The following is a 23,496-nucleotide window of genomic DNA, read 5'->3' on the forward strand; positions in this document are numbered from 1 at the left end:
TCCACAATCACTCATAAAGGGGCCAATGTAGTGAGGGTAAATAACCTAATACCGGCCAGCCTTTGGTAGGTTGGGAGGAAAAACTAATACATGGAAGAAAGTCCGAAAAGATATGAGGAGAAAGTAGAAACATCAGATACATGGTGACTGAAATGGGCATTGAATACAGTCTCCAAAAGCTGCGAGAGAGAAACACTTATCAGTGCACCATAATGCCACCTTATGTAGTCCTGTTTTCTTAAATTGTATTTGTATGCCTTTGTGAATAAAAAAACTATGCAACAATACTCATTCCCATCTAATCAGGCACACAACAGTGAAGTAAGACCTTGTCCATTATTTCCCTTTGTCCATCCTTCCAGACTTTCCTGTAGCTCGTAATTAAGCTAAGGGTGGCTCACAATTTTTTTCTATTCTTCGGTCACGCTGACTTTGCTATTTTCCAGCACACAATAAGTAGATGAAAATAATCTACTGTGCCCCACAAGTCAGAATGACTTATTTTTAAAGAATACAAAGGATGTCAGCTCTTTTTTTTCTCATATATTTCATATATATATATTGACTGCCCCCCCTCAACCCTGCCATCCTGAGCCCTTCAAGCAGTCACTCAGAGTTCACCCGGGGTTGAATGACTCAAACAGTTGAACCTAATCATTGTCACCTCAGCTGCAACTGAGACATGTGTCACCTGATATTCCTAGTTACAAAGACCAGAAACATTTGTTCCTCTTGCCCCTGACAAAAGTGCTGCCTGTCTATCTAAGAGCTGTGCTGGAGTAAATATTGACAAATCAGATGGGGTCTCGTTGTCTTTGTGGAATGTGTCCCTAATTGACCCCCTACAGTCAGAGCCTGTAGCTGCAATGTGGATCTTATCTGCCCTCATTCCATTGGGTGACCCATTTTGAAGCTCTTTTCCGTTTACTTAATTTTCCACTCTAATAGTTCTTTCTGACAAAGGCTGTGATGCACCATTTCCTTTCTGACATGAGAATTTTGATGATGCATTAATTCCATTGGCTATCCTATGTTCTTTTTTTATGTGAAGATGTGTAAGGTACAGCTGTGCAAACTTCATTCAGAATCTCCTGGATTATTCACTTTAATCAAACAAGGATGGAAGCTGCATCAGCATGAAAAGAAACCCAAACTTTAGGCAAGTACATGCAGGAAAGAGTAAATAATTCTGGAAAATTAGCAAACAGCTTACTTCCAGACTTTCTCTGCTGGTGTGTATCTATCAATCTGTCTATATTGTATAGCGCCTTTTATTATCTGTCTCTCTATCAATTTGCTGGGTCTCTATCTATCTATCTATCTAGAATGTATAGCGCCTTTTATTATGTCTCTCTATCATTGTGTTAATATGTAGGGTCTCTGTTTATCTATTTAACTTATGCCTTTCATTAACTGTCTATGTTATATAGTGCCTTTCTGTATGTGTATGTTTACTGTATATTTAATATTAGGACTATGGACCAAATAAATATTCAGATTCAGAATTCCTTAAAACAGTAAAGAAGACAGACATTTGTCAGCTCAGATACTGTAACATGTCTTCCTGTAGAGGTTGTCTTGCATTGCTTTCTTTTCCAAAATTTCCACAGGAATAAAGTGGAGAGCGCATGTTGTACAATAAAGACTGACAATTAACTGTGTTCTACTTTTTTCATCGTCTTCTGCTGTAAGAATCAAAGTAGACCAAATTACATTAATTTTTTCCTTTTAAATAGCTCTTATATTAAAATTGCACAAATCCTTTTTACTTATGCCATGTTAAGTAATACCTCTCTACTGACAAATTTTGTTTCCAAATCCAGCAAGTAACTCTGTTTAGAGAATTATAAAATCGTTTTTAGCATCTATTTTCTATTTATATGCCTTTCTATTATATTCAGTGCCTATCTATCATTATGTCTACTGTATGTGTTATATACATAGCGTATTTCACTATCAACATTATATAGTGCTTTTACTATCAAACAAAGAGAAATGTAACAGAATAATGGGAGAGTCACAATTTAAGAAATTTGTTCAGGCAACAAAAAAGGGCTGTGGAGTGTTTACTCAGAGAGAGGTTGACCACTTTGGATGTTTGCTTGTGAAGGTGTGCCCTGGTGTTAACTGTAACTGTTAAGATTCTCATTATATTCTTCATCATAATATAACATCTTCCCCATTGGACCAGCTTACATCTATCAATATTGTAATACTCTCATGGGCAATACTGTGATAGAATTGTTGGTACTCTTACCTCAAACCATCAAATCAAAACTCAAGCCCTGCCTGTGGGAAGTTTGCCTGTTGTAGAGATGTCCACGTGGGTTACCTTCAGGGTGTGTGGCTTCCTGCCATTTACCAAATATGTGCAGGTTAGGCTGACTGGGGTCTCAAAATTGATATGAAAGGTGTCTTCTCCAGGGTTGACTCCTGCTTCATACCTTATGCTGTTGGTTTCTAGAATGGAATAAGTAGTAAGATGAATAAACTGGATGAGATGGTTACAATAAAACAGAAAACACCATGCCAAATTCATCCATTTTCTGAGAATCAAATGATTTCAATACATGGTCACAGGGAGAATGGAGCTTGTTCTGGCAGTTTTGGGTACAAGGCAGAAACCAGAACCAAATAGGGTGTCAGTCTACCACAAAGCACATTCATTCATTCAGCCACACTTTAACCTGCACAATGAGGTGTGGGGAGAGTATCTGGTGAACAATTCAGCAAACACGGACAGGGCTCAGGGGACTTCAACCCAAGACTGTACTGCTGTGTGGTGGCTGGACTAGCCATTATGGAGCTCTAACATTGGTATATAATAAATACATAGACAGTTACAATATAGAATTAGTAATGTAGATGGTAATACAGTTACACCAGTCTTTCAGTTGGTATCCTCATTTTGCATATTTGTATTATTATTTATTTGTATGAATTGCATGAAAGCCAAATTCCAACTGGAATTGTTATGACAAAAATCCACAGTACAATATTAAAATGAAATAAGATGGCATAAACTAAGCTAAGACCCACTGCCAACCAGTGTGAAGAAAACAAACCTTAAAGCTGATTGAAATCAACAAAAAACAAACCTGTGAGCCATACAGTCCTTGTGAAAAAGCAAGCACAAATCGTCTAACCGTGGCCTGCTGGTCTTTAATCCTGTATCTGCATATTCCCCAATTACTAAAGTTCATGGAGGTGAAATCACTTGATAATCTGATACTGGGCTCAGTTACTAGCAATTCCATTGTCTCCTTTATACTAATAGATCCGGCCACTGCAGAGCTCTTTTACTGAAGCAGTACATTAATGGCACGCTCAAAGAAATATAATTGGCTTTGACTAACACATATGCTGAGCCTCATAAGTGTCCGGAGTGACTGGAATATGATACTTCCCAATGCAGCTACCCTAATGGACATATGCCATATACGTGCTCTGCATGGTTTTTCTCCATGGTGAGACTGAACTAGATATGTCAGACGGACTCGCTGTCAACTCTGTGTACGCACCTTAACTCATCTGTTCTTAAATTATACAGCTAAACTGTTTTGCACAATTATAGATATGACTGTAAACAAAAAGAGTGATTGATTAGTTACTTGTTATTTTTACATTTTCATAGGTCTTCTTTTATTAAGTACACTGTCATGGTTTTGTCTGAAAGTAGTTCAACATTGAGTAATGTTTAAATGCTGGAGTATTAGACTTCTATAGTATGTCTAGATATCACCCTGTAGTATTCGTTTCTGAAACACTTTGAAATCAGGGAGCTATTTTAACTCAATTTTTAGCTCCGCTACCTTACAGCTCTAAGAATAAAGATGAATTTCTAACTCAGACAGTCTCTGAGGAGTTTATGTGTTGTTCCTGCATTCAAATAGCTCTTTACTCTGGTTCCTTCACCTCTGTAAGACATGTGAATAAAGATAATTGGCAGATCTGTCAGAGTGTCCTGTCTAGGGTTAGTTCCTGACTTATTCCCAATCCTGCTGCCCCACTGCAATGCTGAAATAGAAAAGATGGCTTCAGAAAAGGAATGGATAGGCCTTGAAATTGTCATGGAAGAGAGCATGCTTAAATTAAAGGCGAGTCAGGCTTTCAGTTCCAGACTCTGGGTTTGAATCCTTGCTCAGGCACTGACTCTGGAGTTTGTAGGTTCTCACATATTGTAGGTCTGTCTCTCATATCTCAACCCATTCTATTTAGTTTAATTGAGTATGTGTGTCATTGTACCCTGCAATGGACCTTGTCTAGTCAATTCTTGCTTTTCACCCAGTGCTGCTGGGATGGGCTATATCCTTGAGACCATGAACTACTGCACATTAAGCAGGATGTAGCTATATACATGGAAGACTTGAATTAATGAACACCCTGTTCTTTGTAATTACAAAATCTGGATAGTACAATAACCACAATGTGCCCCACATTACGTGGTATATTTAACGCTGATGTGACCAAAAATTTTATCTAGTGCTGGACAATAATTAAACCTTCAACCTTGTGAATGAAGCCATATCCCGGACAATCAATAAAACTGCAGTACATTAAAACATTTAGTCATACGCAATGGAATGAAACTGCTTTGGGTCCTGAGCAATGGTTGAAAGTTCATCTGCCTATTTCATGTTGACCACCTGACAATTAATCCAAAGGGCAGTATCTGGAACTGTCTCCAGTTCTGAAGAACAACTTGAATTGAAAATTGTTTGTATGATCATACCTACATAAAATCTGTATATTTTAACTCAAGAAAAAATAATACATAGTAATAAGTCTAACGGCAGAACTTTACATTAGAAAAATTTGCTTTATTGTGCTGCAACAGCAACATTTGGCTACGGCACATGATATGCTCTTTAGCCACGTTTCTATTTCAAGAGTCATGAAACAATTGCAGTCGGTTATTTCCTCTTATATTTGCTGATCTTATCTGGTCTGACCATGAAGACAAGCCATCTCTCACTTTCATGCCCAGTTCTACAAAGCTTAGCTTTATCATTAGAAAAGATAAAGCTGGCAGCATGAAACATTATTTCATTGACAGTATTGCCAAGAATGTCTCGGAAAAAGAAACAGACCATGATTACTGAGGGAGCCCGGGAGGATCTCTTCCAAGTTAACTCCTGCTCATGTGCATAAAGTGGAACTTAAGGATAATTTTTGAGCGCCTTCCAAGTTGTTACTTTCCAAAGGCAGACATTGTTCCACCACTTGCATTTCACTGATTTCCTCCCAGATATCCCCTTTGCTGGAGATTTGCTAATAAAAGCTAAAAGCAAAAATATGAATTGTTGTATTTACTGTACAAAATATGTGACAAGTGAGACATTTTTAATTATGCAAAGTCAACTTATTTCTAGATTGATTACCCTTGCCTGGTCAAAACGTGAAAACGTACTCTATTAATCTTTTCCATTATGATTAGTATATGAAAGCTTTTCAGTCAGGACAGTAGGACAGCACTACAGCACATATTGCTGCCTCACAGCTCTGGAGACCCAAATCCAATCCTAAACCTGATCACTGTCTGGGTAGAACTTCCATGTTCTCTTCTTCTCTAAGTACTTTTCCACATCCTAGAGAGACAATCTGGTTATATTAATGAGTTAGTTTACAATAAATTGAGTGAGTATATATGTGTGTGTCCCAGAAAGGGCTGATATGGCCAGGACTGGAGCTCACTCCATGTAACCTCATAATGGAAAGAAAATATGAGATCAGAAAATACAGGAATGGATGAGGGACTTTTTGCATATTGTTTGGCCTGGTTATATGAGTGTTACTATTTTCAGCATCTAAAAACAGTGAAGGAATATTATTACTTGAAAAATATCCATTCCTTCAAGACAATTATTATAAAATGTGAGATTACCTAATTGTCATGTTTAGGGGCTGATATTCACAGAAGAAGAATGACATTGGTGACACTGATATTTCATAAGTATTAGCTAGAAACGTTTAGGCAGCAGTGAAGATCAATCAGTATTCAGTTTGTCACTGTGGTCTACACGTTTTGTAAGTTTTTAACTCTTATAAATAACCTTCTTATGAAATATTATTACGTCATATAGAAAAAGTCTGAATTTGAGTAAGCCATCCTAATTATTCTCAAAAAATATAACAATTTACTTCATGAGGTAAAAGAACATAATAAACAAAAAGAGTTGTGTTAGATATTTGAAATATTAAAATGTGGACTAAATTTTTAATGTTTAAAGTCTAAATACTCTCAATTGTAGTACAAATTTGTCATTTTTCACCCTCTCATAGAGGTTCACAGAGGGCTAGATCCCAAAAATCAAAGATAACATCACATTTACAATCATTAAACCTTGAATAGTCTCAGATAATACCCCACATGCTTACTTCTGGGAGTGGTTAGGACCACCAGTAAAGAATCAAATATCAAACTTATCATATAATATTCATGATCAGCAACCTCTAACTAGTATAAAGAAACACTCCAGATGCTTATATTACCAATCCTGATTTTTTTTTCTATGTTTTGTGAAAAGGAGAAACATAAATCCCATTAGAGGGTGAACCCTTTGGGTTGGTTTATGTGGCATACTCAACTTCAAGTCCTTCTGATCATTTTTGCTGAGGACACCTTATTGGTTTACTCTTTATCATAAGTGTAATTTCCAGCACAAAATATGGTGCAAAAATGTTTTACAAATTAGTTTTTGTTTTGAGTGTAGAGGGTCAAAGATAGGATGAACCCCCAAAAAGGTTTATATCTGCTGTGAAGGACAGCCGGGTCCCATGCCCGGTAGGGACGCCTCTGCTGCTTATGTTCCGGGGGAGCCGCCATGGGAAGTCCAATACCTCCCCCGGGACGCTTGGTGGCAGCCTCCCTGGCCGTCGGTGACTCCCCAACCACCCGCAGGGCTCCATGGGAGATGGAGTCCTCCACAGCTTGGTTGGGGCCCGGCGTGGCCGCTAGGGGGAGCTGCCTGCTTCCCACAGCCCGGCTGGACGAGCTTTCAGCCCCACCCGGAGGTGCAATCGGGACCAGGTGGTTAATCACCTGGAATGCTTCCGGGTGGGCTATAAAAGGGCCCAGCCACCACCACTCGGCGAGCCAGAGTTGGGAGGAAGAAGGAGACGAAGCTTGCCTGGGAGGAGTGGTGGAGATTTGTGAGGTTGTGTTTTGGGACTGTGTTTGGGACTGTGTTGGGCCTGTGGGACACGGGGAAGGCGTGTGCCCACGGCTGAAGAAAATAAAACCTGTGTGTTTTTGTACACATTGCCTCTGCGTGGTCTGTGCCGGGTCGGGCGCTATATAGCGCCTTTCACACTGCATAACTAGATATCAAGACAAGTTAAACAGTATATCATATGTGGTTGTTTTCTCATGCTGGTGAATCAGAAAGCACTGGACAATAAAAAAAAAACTGATATGATTTCAAAGTGTTTCTAAGTAACTTTTATGAACACAGTATAGTAATAGTAATATTATGCTACATTATGTGGCCACATGTCAGAATGACAGTCTGGACAGCCACAAAATTTTTGGTGCACCAACAGGGTTGTTTCTTCTATTCATCTCAAGACAAGAAAGAAATAAAGAAAAAACGTAAATAGTGTGTGATGGCACTTATCCATTCAACAGGGCATCAAAATAGATTTTAGTGGTCTGGCTTTAGCAGATCTCTGTCCTGAGGTTTACTCAGGCCAAAAGTGAGGCCTTCTTCTGGGATGCTGGGGTTTTATGTTGGGGGGTCCAGAGGGGGAGGAGCTAATTGAGTTCACCAGGTGACTTCTCGGCACTGTTGGGGAAGAAAGAGAAGACAGTGGTAGTGGCAGTGCCCCTTCTCGCCCTCTTACATACCTGTGAGGGAGTCCTCTGAGGCACATGCGTGACAAATACAACATCGATTTTTCAGCCCCATTTGGCAGCAGATGCTGGAGTTGTCATTCTTCTTCCTATCATGTAATCAGCTTCTACAATTTGCTTCAAGCTCAGCAGCCATGTCACCTTCTAGACCAGGGGTCCCCAACTCCAGTCCTGGAGGGCACCATTGACTGCAGGTTTTCATTCTAACCCTTTTCTTAATTTAGTGCACTGATTTTGTTGCTAATTAACTTCTTTTGAATTCATTTTAATTGAATTGCTTGTTTCAGTGAATTTCTTCACCGTTCCTCTGAATTGCTTCATTTCTTTCCTTAAACGGCAACCAAACAGAAATGAAATGTGAAGTGAGTGAGTTAACAGAAGACCAACTAAGTCAGGGCCTCAAATTCCAACCAATCTCGCTCCAATCAGTTGCTTAATTAGGCTCTGATTCTTGTTGTTAATTAAACTCGTTCTTTAATTTCATGGCTTGTTGCTGTCTCTCATTGTGCAATAACATAGATTTCTGAAACTGTTCATTTTCTCTTTTCTATGAGCAGTGTAAAAATGCTTTGGGGACCTGAGAAGATCAGCATTCCTGAGACCTTCACATTTCCTAATTGTCTGAAATTGTATGATCTACAATGTTGGTCATGTTTCACTGGTCATGTTTTGGTTCATTTTTGTATCTTATTTTTGTTTGGGGGCTAATTAAAAAAAAAGAAACAATTAAGGGGTCTGAGTCTTCAAGAGCAATTCAAATAAAATTAATTCTAAAGAAGTTAATTAGCAGCAAAAACAGGTCACTTATTAAGAAAAGTGTTAGAATGAAAACCTGCAGCCACTTGGGCTCTCCAGGACTGGAGTTGGGGACCCCTGGTCTAGAAGGTGACATGGCTGCTGAGCTTGAAGCAAATTGTAGAAGCTGATTACATGATAGGAAGAAGAATGACAACTCCAGCATCTGTTGCCAAATGGTGCAGGAAACTCGAAATTGTATTTGTCACGCATGTGCCTCAGAGGACTCCCTCACAGGTATGTAAGTGGGCGAGAAGGGGCACTGCCACTAACACTGTCTTCTCTTTCTTCCCCAACAGTGCCAAGAAGTCACCTGGTGAACTCTGTTAGCTAGACCAATAGAGAGCAATGTCGGTGCTGGAGGACTGTAGTGGCTGCAGTGGCTGCATTACTGTGACTTTTTTTCTTGCTTTCTGGTGACTTTTTGTTTGGTATTTGATTCTTGGACTTTTTGTTTTGGTTTGCCTTTCAAGCATACCTTCTATTTACCTGTTAATTTTTGTTCTTGTTATTAATATTTTGACAAATAATTCTTTACACAAAATATAAATTACCAGTAACTTTGTTTTTGTCATTAGGTTAGTGGTTTAGCGGCTACCCTATTTCCTATTCAGATTTTTGAATATAACAGCCTTCCCTGTTTTTCTCTTGGCCCTGTGCATGCTGTAATCCTGTTTCTTGAACTTAGGGGAAAAGTTTATTTTGAGTCACAGGCCTCATCTGGAGCCTGAAGCTATATTTTAGAGGCTTGCCTCAATCTGGGTTTTAACATCCTGGCACATTATAACAATAACACAACAGAGGTGCTTTTCACAAGCTTCTCTTCTTCAACTCTATGGAAATACGGAGAATGAATGAATGCTGTATAAACAAACCTAAGCCAGGCTGCATCCGTCAGGATGTGAAGCTGTTTAAGTTTTGGAGTCTCATGAATATTTTCCCCTTTTTATTCTTGGGATTATTATTTTTTATTATATTCTTTTTTCTTGCATCATTTTTGATGTGATTTACTGTCAGTGCTGCATCGGCATCAAGGTGTGCTATCCCATTGTGGCAACACAGGTGCACATGACTCACTTTGTAAAGTAGCAAATGATTTAATGACTTTTGAATTTAACAATTAAGGGATTTAATTAGTCTTAGCAGTTGTTTGATCTTTGTGAACAATGACTAGTAGTAGTAGTAGTAATAGTATAAGTAGTTGTAGTACGATTTTCACATGTACAGAGTACAGTGAAATTTCTATTTACATGTCTAATCAACACGCAACAAACCACCACTCCCTGGTTGTCATTATAAATATAATGCCAGAGTTTAGTTCAGTCCTTGCCAGGAATGAAATGATGGCAGATATGGGTGAACATGTATGGCTAATGTCAGGACTGCATTATAAGCACTTGGAAACTGAAAAGATGCAAATTGCTGCTCTCATCCTCAGACCCTGACACTAGCTTGCTAGATCTGTAAATACTCAAAATCTTCAAATTCCCTAAAAGAGATATTAAATTAATATAAACAATTTGTGGTTGTCGCATTTTCTAGTTTTTCAGTTTTAATTTTCATTTATCCTGTTTATGAAAGTTCACTTCATCTTTTTGATCCTTGCATAATAATCCATTTGGATTTCTGTCTCTTGATTCAGTATAGTATTGATTTCCTGGATAAATGTAATGGCTAGTCATTGCTTTGAAAAATAATGTAAATAATGTGAATTTCCCCTTGGGATTAATAAAGTATCTATCTATCTATCTATCTATCTATCTATCTATCTATCTATCTATCTATCTATCTATCTATCTATCTATCTATCTATCATATCTGGTGTATCTATCTAATGACCAATATAAAAAATGAAAGAAACTCAGGTTGTAAATTAAATTCATTGCAATGTTGTTACTAGGTGATCACAAAATAGTGAATGATGCACCTGAATTGTTTTTCCACTATTCAGTTGTAACAAATCGGATTACATAAAGTATGGTGTAAGGAATAAGGATTTGAACTTTGAAGTATAAGATTGAGAAATTCAAACCCACCCAGCTCTGTGCCCTAGAAAATATCTGTACTCCACAGGCTGATAATTGTACTAAGCTCCAGCACTTGTAAAGCAACCTGGGATGATGGTCCATGCTGACCCTCGACACAAGCATACCACAGGGTACTGTGCTGAACCTTCTGTACTCCTTGTTCACCTATGACTGTGTGGTTGTATACAGCTCCAGCTCCATCACTAAATATGATAATGTCACCACCATCATAGGCTTTATCATCAATAATGATGAGACACCTTACAGAGAAGAGGTTTACCTGTTAACTCAACTACGTGGGGCCCAGACCACAATCTTGCCCTTAATGTCAACAAAACCAAGGAGTTAGTTAGAGACTTCAGGAAGAACAAGGCAGAACACCTAATAAAGGGCATGATCTGAAAGGGTGATTAGCTTTAAATTTCTTGGAGCAGCCATCACTGGTGAATTAAAGTGGACACAACACATTTCGGATCTTGTCATAAAAGATCACCATCTGCTTCACTCCCTCAGACATCTGAGGGCACCGTTTTTCTATTACCTGTTTTCATTCACTTCTACTGGTACACAGTGGAGTCCATCCTCACTGTTTGCATCATATCCTAATACGACACCTGTCAAGAACAAGAAGCACTGCAGAGGGTAGTGAAGGCGGTACAGAACATTACTGGCATCCAGCTGCCTGGTATTCAGGACATTCATTACTCACTGTGTTAGAAAGGAAAACAGGACAATTAAAGACCTCAGCCATTATACACAGCTGCTTTTCGTCCTCCTTCTATCTGGTAAATGGTACAGGACCATTGGTACTTACACGAGTAGATTAAGAGGCAGCTTCTATGTGCAAGTCGTAAAATTATTGAATCAATCGTAATAAAAGAATATTGTAAGAAATACTGTAACTTAAAAAACACTGTGTATGTATATACAGCACAGTATATACTATACATGTACTGTATATATTATTGTATATATACAAAATATATTTGCAAGTATTTATTTATTTATATATAGTTTATTTTTGTATGTATGTGGAGGAGTAGTAATTGGTTGTGTCAGAGAATGTCATGTGACTAGTTCTGTCTGGCAAACTGGCTGCCTTTGCAGTTTAGTCATCCTGTGCTGAAGATGGCTGTGTAACTTATAAATTGCACCAAAGATGCACCAAAGAGGAACAGCATTCTGTCATACATTTTTTTGTGGGCAGAAGGTATGCCGGGAGCACAAATTCATCTCTGCATGTGTACTCAGTATGGGGATAAAGTTCTCTCTCGTAGAGTTGTCTATTAGTGGATTGAAATGTTTGAAAATGGCCCATACTAGTGTGACGGATGCAGAGTGCTTCGGACATCCAGCTACAGCCTTGACCACAAGGAATGCTGTGAAAGCAGCGGTGCATCAGTGGCTACGTGCTCAAACAAAAACATTTTTTGCTGATAGTATTAAAAAGAGGGCATAAAAAAATGACACTGGAAAAATTGCATCGCAAAGGAAGGTGACTATGTAGAAAAGTGATGTCATTTGTTTTGGAAATTTTTAATAAATAGAGTTAAAAAGTGCATAAACTTTTTGAATGTCCATTGTATATATACTGTCACACATGTGTGCCTGGGAGACTACTTTGTCAACTTGCAATATTACCCAAAGTCGCAGCATGGGGTTGCCTCCTAACGTCTCTCCTCTCCTTTCATCTGCAGATCTGGAGAATCACAGGCTGACGTCGCATGACACCACTTCCAGGTTCGGTTCCAGCTCATTTAATTTATAACCAATACCACCTCTTTTGCTCCCCAGTTTGGTTGTAGACTCCCGTCTTTAAAGACATATTTTTTTTTGCAATTTACCTGGTTTTTGTGTACAACAATATACGGGGATCACCATTTGGTGCCACAAACTTTTATCTTTGTTTCTGTTTAAATACAGTTAGGTCCATAAATATTTGGACAGAGACAACTTTTTTCTAATTTTGGTTCTGTACATTACCACAATGAATTTTAAATGAAACAACTGAGATGCAGTTGAAGTGCAGACTTTCAGCTTTAATTCAGTGGGTTGAACAAAAAGATTGCATAAAAATGTGAGGCAACTAAAGCATTTTTTTAACACAGTCCCTTCATTTCAGGGGCACAAAAGTAATTGGACAAATTAAATAACTGGAAATAAAATGTTCATTTCTAATACTTGGTTGAAAACCCTTTGCTGGCAATGACAGCCTGAAGTCTTGAACTCATGGACATCACCAGATGCTGGGTTTCCTCCTTTTTAATGCTCTGCCAGGCCTTTTACTGCAGCGGCTTTCAGTTGCTGTTTGTTTGTGGGCCTTTCTGTCCGAAGTTTAGTCTTCAACAAGTGAAATGCATACTCAATTGGGTTAAGAACAGGTGACTGACTTGGCCATTCAAGAATTTTCCACTTCTTTGCTTTAATAAACTCCTGGGTTGCTTCGGCTGTATGTTTTGGATCATTGTCCATCTGTATCATGAAACGCCGCCCAATCAATTTGACTGCATTTAGCTGGATTTGAGCAGACAGTATGTCTCAGAACACCTCAGAATTCATTCGGCTGCTTCTGTCCTGTGTCACATCATCAATAAACACTAGTGTCCCAGTGCCACTGGCAGCCATGCACGCCAAGCCATCACACTGCCTCCACCGTGTTTTACAGATGATGTGGTATGCTTTGGATAATGAGCTGTTCTACGCCTTCTCCATACTTTTTTCTTGCCATCATTCTGGTAGAGGTTGATTTTGGTTTCATCTGTCCAAAGAATGTTTTTCCAGAACTGTGCTGGCTTTTTTAGATGTTCTTTAGCAAAGTCCAATCTAGCCTTTCTATTCTTGAGGCTTATGAGTAGCTTGCTTCTAGCAGTGCACCCTCTGTATTTACTTTCATGCAGTCTTCTCTTTATGGTAGACTTGGATATCGATACGCCTACCCTCTGGAGAGTGTTGTTCACTTGGTTGGCTGTTGTGAAGGGGTTTCTCTTCACCATGGAAATGATTCTGCGATCATCCACCACTGTTGTCTTCCATGGACGTCCAGGTCTTTTTGCGTTGCTGAGTTTACCAGTGCTTGCTTTCTTTCTCAGGATGTACCAAACTGTAGATTTTGCCACTCATAATACTGTAGCAATTTCTCAGATTTTTTGTTCTGTTTTCGCAGCTTAAGGATGGCTTCTTTCACCTGCATGGAGAGCTCCTTTGACTGCATGTTCTCTGTTCACAGCAAAATCTTCCACATGCAAGCACCACACCTCAAATCAACTCCAGGCCTTTTATCTGCTTAATTGATAATGACATAACGACGGACTTGCCCACACCTGCCCATGAAATAGCCTTTGAGTCAATTGTCCAATTACTTTTGAGCCCCTGAAATGAAGGGATTGTGTTAAAAAATGCTTTAGTTGCCTCACATTTTTATGCAATCATTTTGTTCAACTCAATGAATTAAAGCTGAAAGTCTGCACTTCAACTGCATCTGAGTTGTTTCATTTAAAATTCATTGTGGTAATGTACAGAACCAAAATTAGAAAAAAGTTGTCTCTGTCCAAATATTTATGGACCTAACTGTATACATATCTATATATATATATCATCTATATATATAGATATATTTATATTCTGTATATATATATATTGTGAGACTTCTGAACTCTTTTGAGACCATCTCCAGGGGGACGACACGCAGAAGCGTGACTAACATATCTGTTGATGGTTGCTTGTCTGTCGCTGAGGCAACCGCAGATTCGCAACGCCACAGAAACAACTACAAGCTGACTGCTGCTACACGCAAAGTGCCGGTCGCCCCATGGGTGATGCAGGGAACATTATAACTTGACCACTGATATATATATATATTTTTTTTTGTATCTACTTTCATTTGTGCATATTTCTTTGTTGGTGTTCATACTATTGTCGGTCTTTCTGAGGAGAATTTCATTGTACTACACAGGACAGACGCAGCATTGCCACACCTACTGCAAGATGAACTACCTGGATTGGAACCAAAGTGCAGCGGGTGACACCACAGCACCATACCGGAGCAGTGTGAGGTTTGTTTACAGTGGCTGGGGTGCCAATCCAACCACCAATCCCCATGTTTTCCCTGTAAATTGGAGGACCTGCTTGCAGGGCTGGATGCAGATTAACATCATAGCCAGGACGAAGCAACTGAGAAGACTAACTTCTTACGTTTACAGGATTCGAACTGGCACAGATCCTTAGCCTCAGAGCCACCATTCCTCACACACAGATATGACAATAAATTTAAACCACACAAAGGTGCTCCAAAAAATAACTGTCAATCATCAGTCAAGTTATTCTTGTCAAAGTTTGATTCAAAGAATCCTGTTGATGTCACCACATGAGATTGATCCTTTTTCAGATATTGGCTTCATCTGGTTTGATCACTTTTCATTCTTGTCTTCCAGGGAGTCCTGCCCACTTAGTCTTCACATTTTGCCTACTGTCTCCAAGACGACTTCAGTCATCTTCATTTGATTTCTTCCACATCCAAACTCTAAACGTCTTAACCTTTATTCCTTTCTTGGCGCCCATGTCTCATATGATGTTATATGATGCCGCATTCCATAATAATGAGTCAACATTCTTTTCTGCTCCCATTTATAAGCTTAGTGAACAACTGTCTTCTGCTGTTGAGCACATTACTGGTCACTATCATCTGGCCTTGATCTCATTTTCACATTTTCTGTTGTCGGAAAAGAGTGAAACTAAGTTCTGAAAATGTATTCATTGCCTGCTAGACATTTGCCCTGTGTACTACAGCTTTTAACTCATTTCCTCCTCCTTTTGCTAGCTCACTGCAAACCAAAGTGACTCTGGCATTCTTCACAACGTATTTCTCATTTGCAGTACTTCCTGAATTCATTCTTCTTTGACCTTTCAGAGAAATTGTAAAAAATTGTGAAAACCAAACAGCTATACTGAGCTCAGGTCAGACACATCTGTCTGGTAAAAAGCGCTCTACTCTGTTAAACCACAAAAATGTTCAGTATTTAAATGGAAGCTGAATTCAAATGAACAAAGGAGGAAGACGCCATTTGAAGAAAGAGAGTTTTGTGAAAGCATTTTACACAGTGGAGGGTCTCTCTGATGGCATCATGTGACTGTGTGAGGTCTGGCTGTCCAAAATGAAAAGCTTACAGCTTTAAAACTGGCTAACCCATCAACCATGTGGCCCTGTATGCTTCTAGTGGACACTGGTAAGAAACAGATAATTACAGATCAGCCTTTATTCAAATGAGAGCATACAGCTTTGCATTACATTCCACAGGATTTTGATTTGCCTTCTTTGAACTACAGTTTATAGGCAATTATCACAAAAGAGAGTAAGTTGTGTGTACAGTGTATATTCACCCTGAACCACTGTTTAGGGAGCTTATTTTAATGGCTTTGGAATCAAGGCAGGAACGCAGCCTTCACAAGATAGGATCACTGCCCAATTAACTGAACTTATATTGCTGTTTCCATTTTTTTGGTCACTACCAAGGTGTTTGTGTGTTACATTCCATTTTCTTTACCTGTATTTCCATTACATGTTTATGGGGGGCCTACTCTCACCTTGCAGCATAGTGCCCAAGACAGGAGTTAGCCCTGAACCAATTTATTAGAAGGTACACTTGCAGCCAAGCCCACACTCATTTAGGCTAGTATGGTTTGCTTGTCTGTAGGATGTGGTATACTAGTATTGAATTATAATGGATGGATTAAAACTGTACAGAATGTCCAAACATGACTAGGGTGAAAATTCCAATAATTGCACTATGCTTCACAGTGGAGAAAAGATGGTAGGGCTTCATCAGAAATGAGCCAGAATATCTAAGACCTGTGAGACATAATGGTGGCTACAGAAGTGCATCAATGGAAAAAACGACAGATGTCAATCCAGAGTTTGTTACATTGAGTCCTGGAAAACACTGCAGATCTGTTTAAATGGCTGAATAAATGAGCCAAAATAGAAAACATGGAGAAGCCCGGTTAGGAAACAATTACCATGTCTGCTTGACAAATCTATATTTATATATTTAGAGCATCTGGTATAAAGCACTTTTTTTTATCTATCTATCTATCTATCTATCTATCTATCTATCTATCTATCTATCTATCTATCTATCTATCTATCTATCTATCTATCTATCTATCTATCTACAGTATCTGGTATATAGCACTTTTCTTTATCTATCTATCTATCTATCTATCTGTCTGTTTTGTTGTGCTTGTGTCTTTAAATATTTGCTAATTCATCCCCTCATTTATCTACAATTCACATGCATTCATCAATTTTCCATGCCCACAGAGTCCTATTCAGTGTTATAGCATACCAGGGGCCCACTCCAGCAGCAACAGGCCTAAAGCAGAAAAATCACCCTGAATGGATCACACACATAAATGCACTCTCATGCTGAGCAGATGAATTTAGTGCAGTCCGTCAAACTGACTGCATGTGTCTGGACTGTGGGAAAAAATGCTCTCCTGGAGCAAATCCATGAGAACACAGGGAGAACTATCAGATTATGCACACAAGAATAATGAGACAATCCAACGATTAATATTTGTTTCTGCTACTCCCCAAAAAAAGCACTGTGGCTTAGTGTCTAGGATACTGGACTTTAAAGTATAAGCAAGGCTAGTTCTAGCCTTACCTCCGACTCCCTGTGTGGCCATGTGCAAGTCATTTCTGAAGCCTGCACTTTAAATGGAAAAGTGAATGTAATGTTGTAAGACACCTTAAATAGAGAATTAGTAAAATACAAAACAATAGTAAAAATGTAACTAGGAAAGTATACATGTTACAAAGCTATATCAATCTGATTCCTCATTTCCATTTATTTTAAAATGATTATGAATAGTTGTATCCCCACCTGCTATAAAACACCAAATACAGAGAAAGAAAAGCATAACCCATTTAATATTCTGCACACAAAGTATATTGTTGACTATAAAACAAAAAAGGCGATAACCAAGAAATGTATTTGCAGTTGTTTAAAAACTACTCATTAAATACTTCTGTAATAGATGTCTGAGCTGGAAAGATCAAATCGAGTACAAAAGAGATTTTATTTTCATGCTGAGGGTGGTGACCTTTTATTCAAGGCAGAAATGCTGGAGACTTTAAAAAGAAGATGGGTAGTAGCCACAGACATAAATTGTTTTAAGTACAGGGTATTTAGCATGCAGCCTGGAGGAAGGATGGATGATTTGTTTAACAACTGATTCACAGGCCTTTGCTCAACATTCCCCCACTCCCTCTGAAAGAAGGCATTTTACTGTGATCTATTCCTGACTGCAAGCAGATCTGCCAGACAATTACTGAAAGTACATACCATAGGTAAGCTCAAAGGAATGTCATTCTTAGCTTTCTTGCATTAGCATACGACGCATCTGTTTCTCCTCTAGGTGACTGAAGCAGAAAAAGAAAAGCAAAAAGTATTACACTGGTAATAAAGTAATTACAGTATTACTTTTAGATTTTTTTCAAGATAAATACCGCTCCAAATTGTTGTACATATTTATTATAGCCCACATTTCACAATATTTTTAACAGAGCAAACAAAAACATCAAAATTTTAAAAACAAAGTTGAAAGTCCACTCGCAACAAGGGCCGTGCAGCCTGACATAACATGAACGGTTTGTTGTAGGCGTTTAAGGTTGTACAGTATCTGTTATGTACCTTGTGTAATATTAGATACGCATGTTGCATTATAACTAGTGGTCATGACCTGTCCTAGTGACAACTGTAGCCAGTCTGAGACCACCCTCTCTCATCTAATTCTTTGTTAAGAGGGGTCGGTGCCAGTGCAAAATAAGCTTGTCCATCTCAAGACCCACCCTCAGTCATTCAGGACCAATTAAGAAGAACTAATTAGCATAATAAGATTGACCAATTGGTGTAACATGGAAAACCAAAATACTCAAAAACCTTTAAATACAGTTATCAGCATTATTATTATACATTGTGTGGAAAGTAATTAGGTTCTTTTTTCATTTGATTGACCGCTCAGTCTGATACAGCAGTGCATGTCCAGACAGTGCTATTTATAGCAGACAGGCAGGTAATAATGAACCTAAAAATAAATCACCTATTAAAAATAAAACCACAAGTCATATGGAAGAGGTTTTAATGTTTTATGTAAAGGGGCAGCATCTGCATCAAAATGTATTTGTTGAAGTCTTTTCTGAAAAGCTTAAAACACAGTTGCACATATCAAGCAGACAGGCATTTATTTCTGAATACAGCTGAGGTACACACTTCAATGGTGGTTTGTTACTATTAGCTTTCACCAAATACCTGACCTTCCCTCATAATCAGAGACAACTTACACAATCCCTATTGCTTATCTATAAAGACTTACACCGTTATGTATACACTGTGATACTGGGGTATGCCATGTACACGGCATGCCTACTTTATTAAGCAGATCTGCCAATCCCTCATATCAACATCAAATATCAAGACAATGCTATTTAAGTGAGCTATTGATGGACTGTTTGTTTTCAAAGTGTTGAAGGAGAATGGGAAAAGATGGAAGTGATTTTGAAGGGGTGGATGCCAGACATGCCAGCATCAGGAATAACCACCTTACTATATGCTTCAAGCACAACATCAGCACCATGGCTTTATCAGGAACAGGCCACCTTCCAAAAACAACTAGCCGACAGCAGTATTATAGTTAGAAATAGGCTCTTGCCGAGAGTTGCACACAAGGATGACACTATTTCTGCAAAATAACATCTGGATATAAAAATAATACCAGAACACACAACTGGTTGTACCCTGTTACAAATGGGGTATGACAGCTGTAAAAGAAGCACATGGCCAAAGGCACCAACTGTGAAACTTCTCTTAACAGGAGAACAGCAACGTCTGAATAACACAGGATATGTGAAAGTCAAAGCCAACCTGGTGCATAACCTCATTGAATTAGTGTACCCATTTGTCAATTGTAGTTTATCATCCTAAAATCACAATGCTTCATGAAACAAGAAGGCAGCAGAAAAGTGAATATAAATTATTATTAATACTAGGGAGTTCCCCCCACTCGCTTTGCTCGCCAGCCAATTCGCATCTCTGCCTCTCGTGTTGTGAAGGGGGGGCTGAACGTACCCCAAGGAGATGCAGTCGCTCCTCCAAAACCCCCTCTTGATACAATGGGAAACAAATAGTTTTTTGTTACCCCCTCTTTGCTCGATCAGCTGCTGGCTTGCTGGATCTGCATCTCGCATGGCGCTTCAAACATTTAAAAGCCTGCACAGCAGCTGTCCTACTCTTTGTGTCTTATTTCCAGCCCCAGGTGTGGTTAAATCTTTTGGCACAAAGTCCTGTCTCGTGAGATGTTAGTTCTTGATATTTTTTAGTTTATAATTTAAAAATGGAATAAGAATCACATTAAAGTTTGATAAATTCTAAAAAAAAATGATACCAAACATATATATGTAGGTTTTAAAATAAGCCTAATTTAAAGCGTGACAAAACACGTGACATAAAAACATCACCGTTGCACTTTTAGGCTTAGGATTTTATATCTATAGAGTAGATAGAGAGTCCCGAGTCATCAGATCTCAATCCTGTTGAGCATTTGTTGGAAGCAATGGAACAAACAGAGGTCTACCACTGACTAATCTGTAACAACTATAGCCCACTACTATTGGCTTGCATCTTTATGCCATACTATCTGCACTTTGAGTTAATCCTCAGCCATTCAGGATAAATGAGGAACCAACTTGTTGTTAGGTGGAAAGAGGGCATTCAATGGAAATTGCAAATGTTACACGGGGTGAGTGAAAAGCACTAGTCAGGACATGGAGACAAGAAAACATCCAAGTCACTGAATATTGTGATGCCCAGGCTAGCCACAGCTGGTATACTCCCTTGAACCCGAGACATTGGTAGATGTAAACCAGGGATGTAAGTTGGTGCAAATATGCAGTGTGCTTTTATTCGCACAGTGTTCAACAAACAAAGCAGTCTTCTTAATAAATAAGTAAATAAATAATTCCAATAATAAAAGCATTGTCTGGTGAGGGTTAACAGTTATAATATATAAATAAGTAATCCAGAATAAATAAATCCAAACAGAAGGCTAAAACATGGTCAGGAACTTCTTCTTTAAAACCAACACTGAGCATTAGTGTCCCCGTCAAAATCACAACTCTGCCAGTCACCAGACAGCGTCTGCTCAGTCAGCAGAGATGCCCACTGACAAGTACAGTCATCCCTCAAATCAACTTGCACCTTAGCCACCTCAGCCAGTCATGGCTAGGACGCCTCAAACCCGGCTCCATCATCACTAGACCACTCACAGACATGTGCTAGATGATCCTCAGAACCCTTTGGTTGCTTCCTGCTGAGAATTCGTGAGTAGGAGCGTCCTTGTCCTGTGAGTGTTGTCTGCTCGCTCCCCTTGGGGCCACTTCCCCACCACTTGCCTTTACACTATTGTGCCAATCCTGCCATTCTCTTCTTTCTCTTTCTGTTTCCTTCCTTCCTTCCTTCTTAACCTCTGATCTCTTTTTTTCCTTTGCTCTTTGTTGGCCTCCCTCTATCCTGCTCAGGCACTGTTTTATCCTCCTGCCTGTGTGGCACCATTATTACAATCTGTGGAGTGCCAATGTGAGACAGTTCACCAATTAAACAATCAGAGCACCTCCATACCAAACACTGTGCAGCAGCCCAGCTCCTCAGCTGTGCCCTCACTCACAGAACCCGTTACACTGTTTTTACTTAAAAGCTATTAAGTACACTGCTAAGGACCCCTTACATGCCTCGTCATTGATATCTCTTCTAGTTCTGTTACATCAACAATTAAGAAATGGAAAGAGTCTAGCACAGCTACTTTGTAAATCTGCTTAGAGCAGGCCAACCACAAAAACCAAGTGCTATGCAAGAAGAAGATCAATGAGACTCTGAGTCTCTAAAATTAGCTGGAACAAGGTTTCATAGTATGGTGCGACCAAAATAGAATTTTTCTCCATCAGACTTAACATTATGTTTGGTGCAAATCAAACACTGGTTATTATCAAAAACACACCTTTTCCCAATGTGAAGTATGACGGTGCCGATGGTGGCAGCGTCATGTTGTATGCTTACTTCTCTGCAGTACACCCTGGAAGGCTTGTGAGGATGGAGGGTAAAATGAATGCAGCAAAACAGGGGGAGGAATCATGGAGGAAACACCCTGATATAGTCTGCAAGAAACCTGAGCCTTGGGAGAAGATTTGGTTGTCCAGCTTGACAATGACCTCAGCCATAAAGGTTAAATTACACAGGAATGGCTTAAAATCAGCAATGTTGACCTGGAGTGACGAGTCAGAGTTCAGATGTGAATCCAACTGAGATTTTGTGGCTGAGGTTGAAAAAGACTGTTCACTTATGATTCTCATGCAACCTGACAGAACCTGAGCGATTCTGCGAAGAAGAATGGGGCACAATTGCAATGTCACAATGTGCAAAGCTGATATTGAGACCTGTGCGCCGAGGTTCAAGACTGTAATGGTTGCCAAAGGTGCATCTACTCTAAACTGACTTGAAGTGGTTGAATACTTAAGCAGTCAATTATTTTGTGTCTTATATTTGTAATTAGTCACTATGCAGAGATCTGTTTTCACTTTGACATTAAAGAGTCTTCTCACTCAGTTTAAATCCACTGTGATTCAGTGCCATATAAAAATAAAATATATAGTTACTGAATCTGGAAAACTAACACCTCCAAATTTTTGTATCCACACAAACTAGTCCACATCTACATGCACAGACCATTCATTGTAGACCAAACAAACAGAACCCAGTATGTGCAAAACATGTGGCAGACACAACTGGAAGATGTAGTATGAAAGGAAGACCACCTGCAATGCATGTACATGGAAGGGGGATCTACCTTTTGCATTTACAAATACCCCATATTTAAAAGTGCGCAATTGGGGATGTAACAGAATGCTAGAATTGCAGGTAAATTGAAATGTTATTGGACAGAAGTATACAAAGCCCTGGTAATATATGAATGGGCAGTGCCAACACAAGGCACTTTGTCAGTGCAATGTCATGAACATCACCAGGGGCTGTACATCTTGTGATTATGTGGAGTACCCTAGAAGGACTATAGGAAGATAGCTATACTATGTTCACCCAGGCCACTAGATGGCAGTCACTGTAGTATTGAGCAGGAAGGCAAGCCCTTCTATTAAAAAGGCAACAAAACTATCAGGTGCAGTTTAGTTCAATGTGCCCACTGAGGTGTTCCGTAAGCAAGAGCAGGCCATGGGACTGCTGCATGACAGGTTGCTTTGTTAAGCACAGCTAAAAACAGGTATTTATGCACATTCGGATGAGCTATAGAAAGAAAATGTATCATGCTAAAAATCTATCCATCCATCCATTATCCAACCCATTATATCCTAACTATAGGGTCATGGGGGTCTGCTGGAGCCAATCCCAGCCAACACAGGGCGCAAGGCGGGAAACAAACCCCGGGCAGGGCGCCAGCCCACCACAGGGCACGCACACACACACACACACCAAGGACAATTTAGAATCGCCAATGCACCTAACCTGCATGTCTTTGGACTGTGGGAGGAAACTCACGCAGACATGGGGAGAACATGCAAACTCCACGCAGGGAGGACCCGGGAGGCAAACCCAGGTCTCCTTTCTGTGAGGCAGCAGCGCTACCCACTATTCCACCATGCCGTCCATGCTAAAACTCTGAAAGTTTTATTTAAGCAGGTAACATGTAAAGGAAAAAAAGCCTGGTGGTCATGCAGAAGCCTGAAGACATATTAATTAGGCAGATCAAACAGACAAAAGG

At 39.4% G+C, this 23,496-nt stretch overlaps 1 long non-coding RNA gene across 1 annotated transcript in view; it reads right to left on the minus strand.

The window, feature by feature from the left end:
- LOC120532186 overlaps positions 1-19,748 on the minus strand; it is a 33,164-nt gene extending 13,416 nt beyond the window's left edge. The window contains exons 1-2 of the long non-coding RNA XR_005634245.1: positions 18,018-19,748; positions 2,258-2,460 (exon numbers count right to left, since the gene is read on the minus strand). This is a non-coding gene — a long non-coding RNA (uncharacterized LOC120532186). The remainder of the gene's footprint in view (positions 1-2,257; positions 2,461-18,017) is intronic.
- Between the last annotated feature and the right edge of the window lie 3,748 nt (positions 19,749-23,496).

The sequence above is a fragment of the Polypterus senegalus genome, chromosome 1 (assembly GCF_016835505.1).
Source record: "Polypterus senegalus isolate Bchr_013 chromosome 1, ASM1683550v1, whole genome shotgun sequence".
In the NCBI taxonomy this organism is placed as follows: domain Eukaryota; kingdom Metazoa; phylum Chordata; class Cladistia; order Polypteriformes; family Polypteridae; genus Polypterus; species Polypterus senegalus.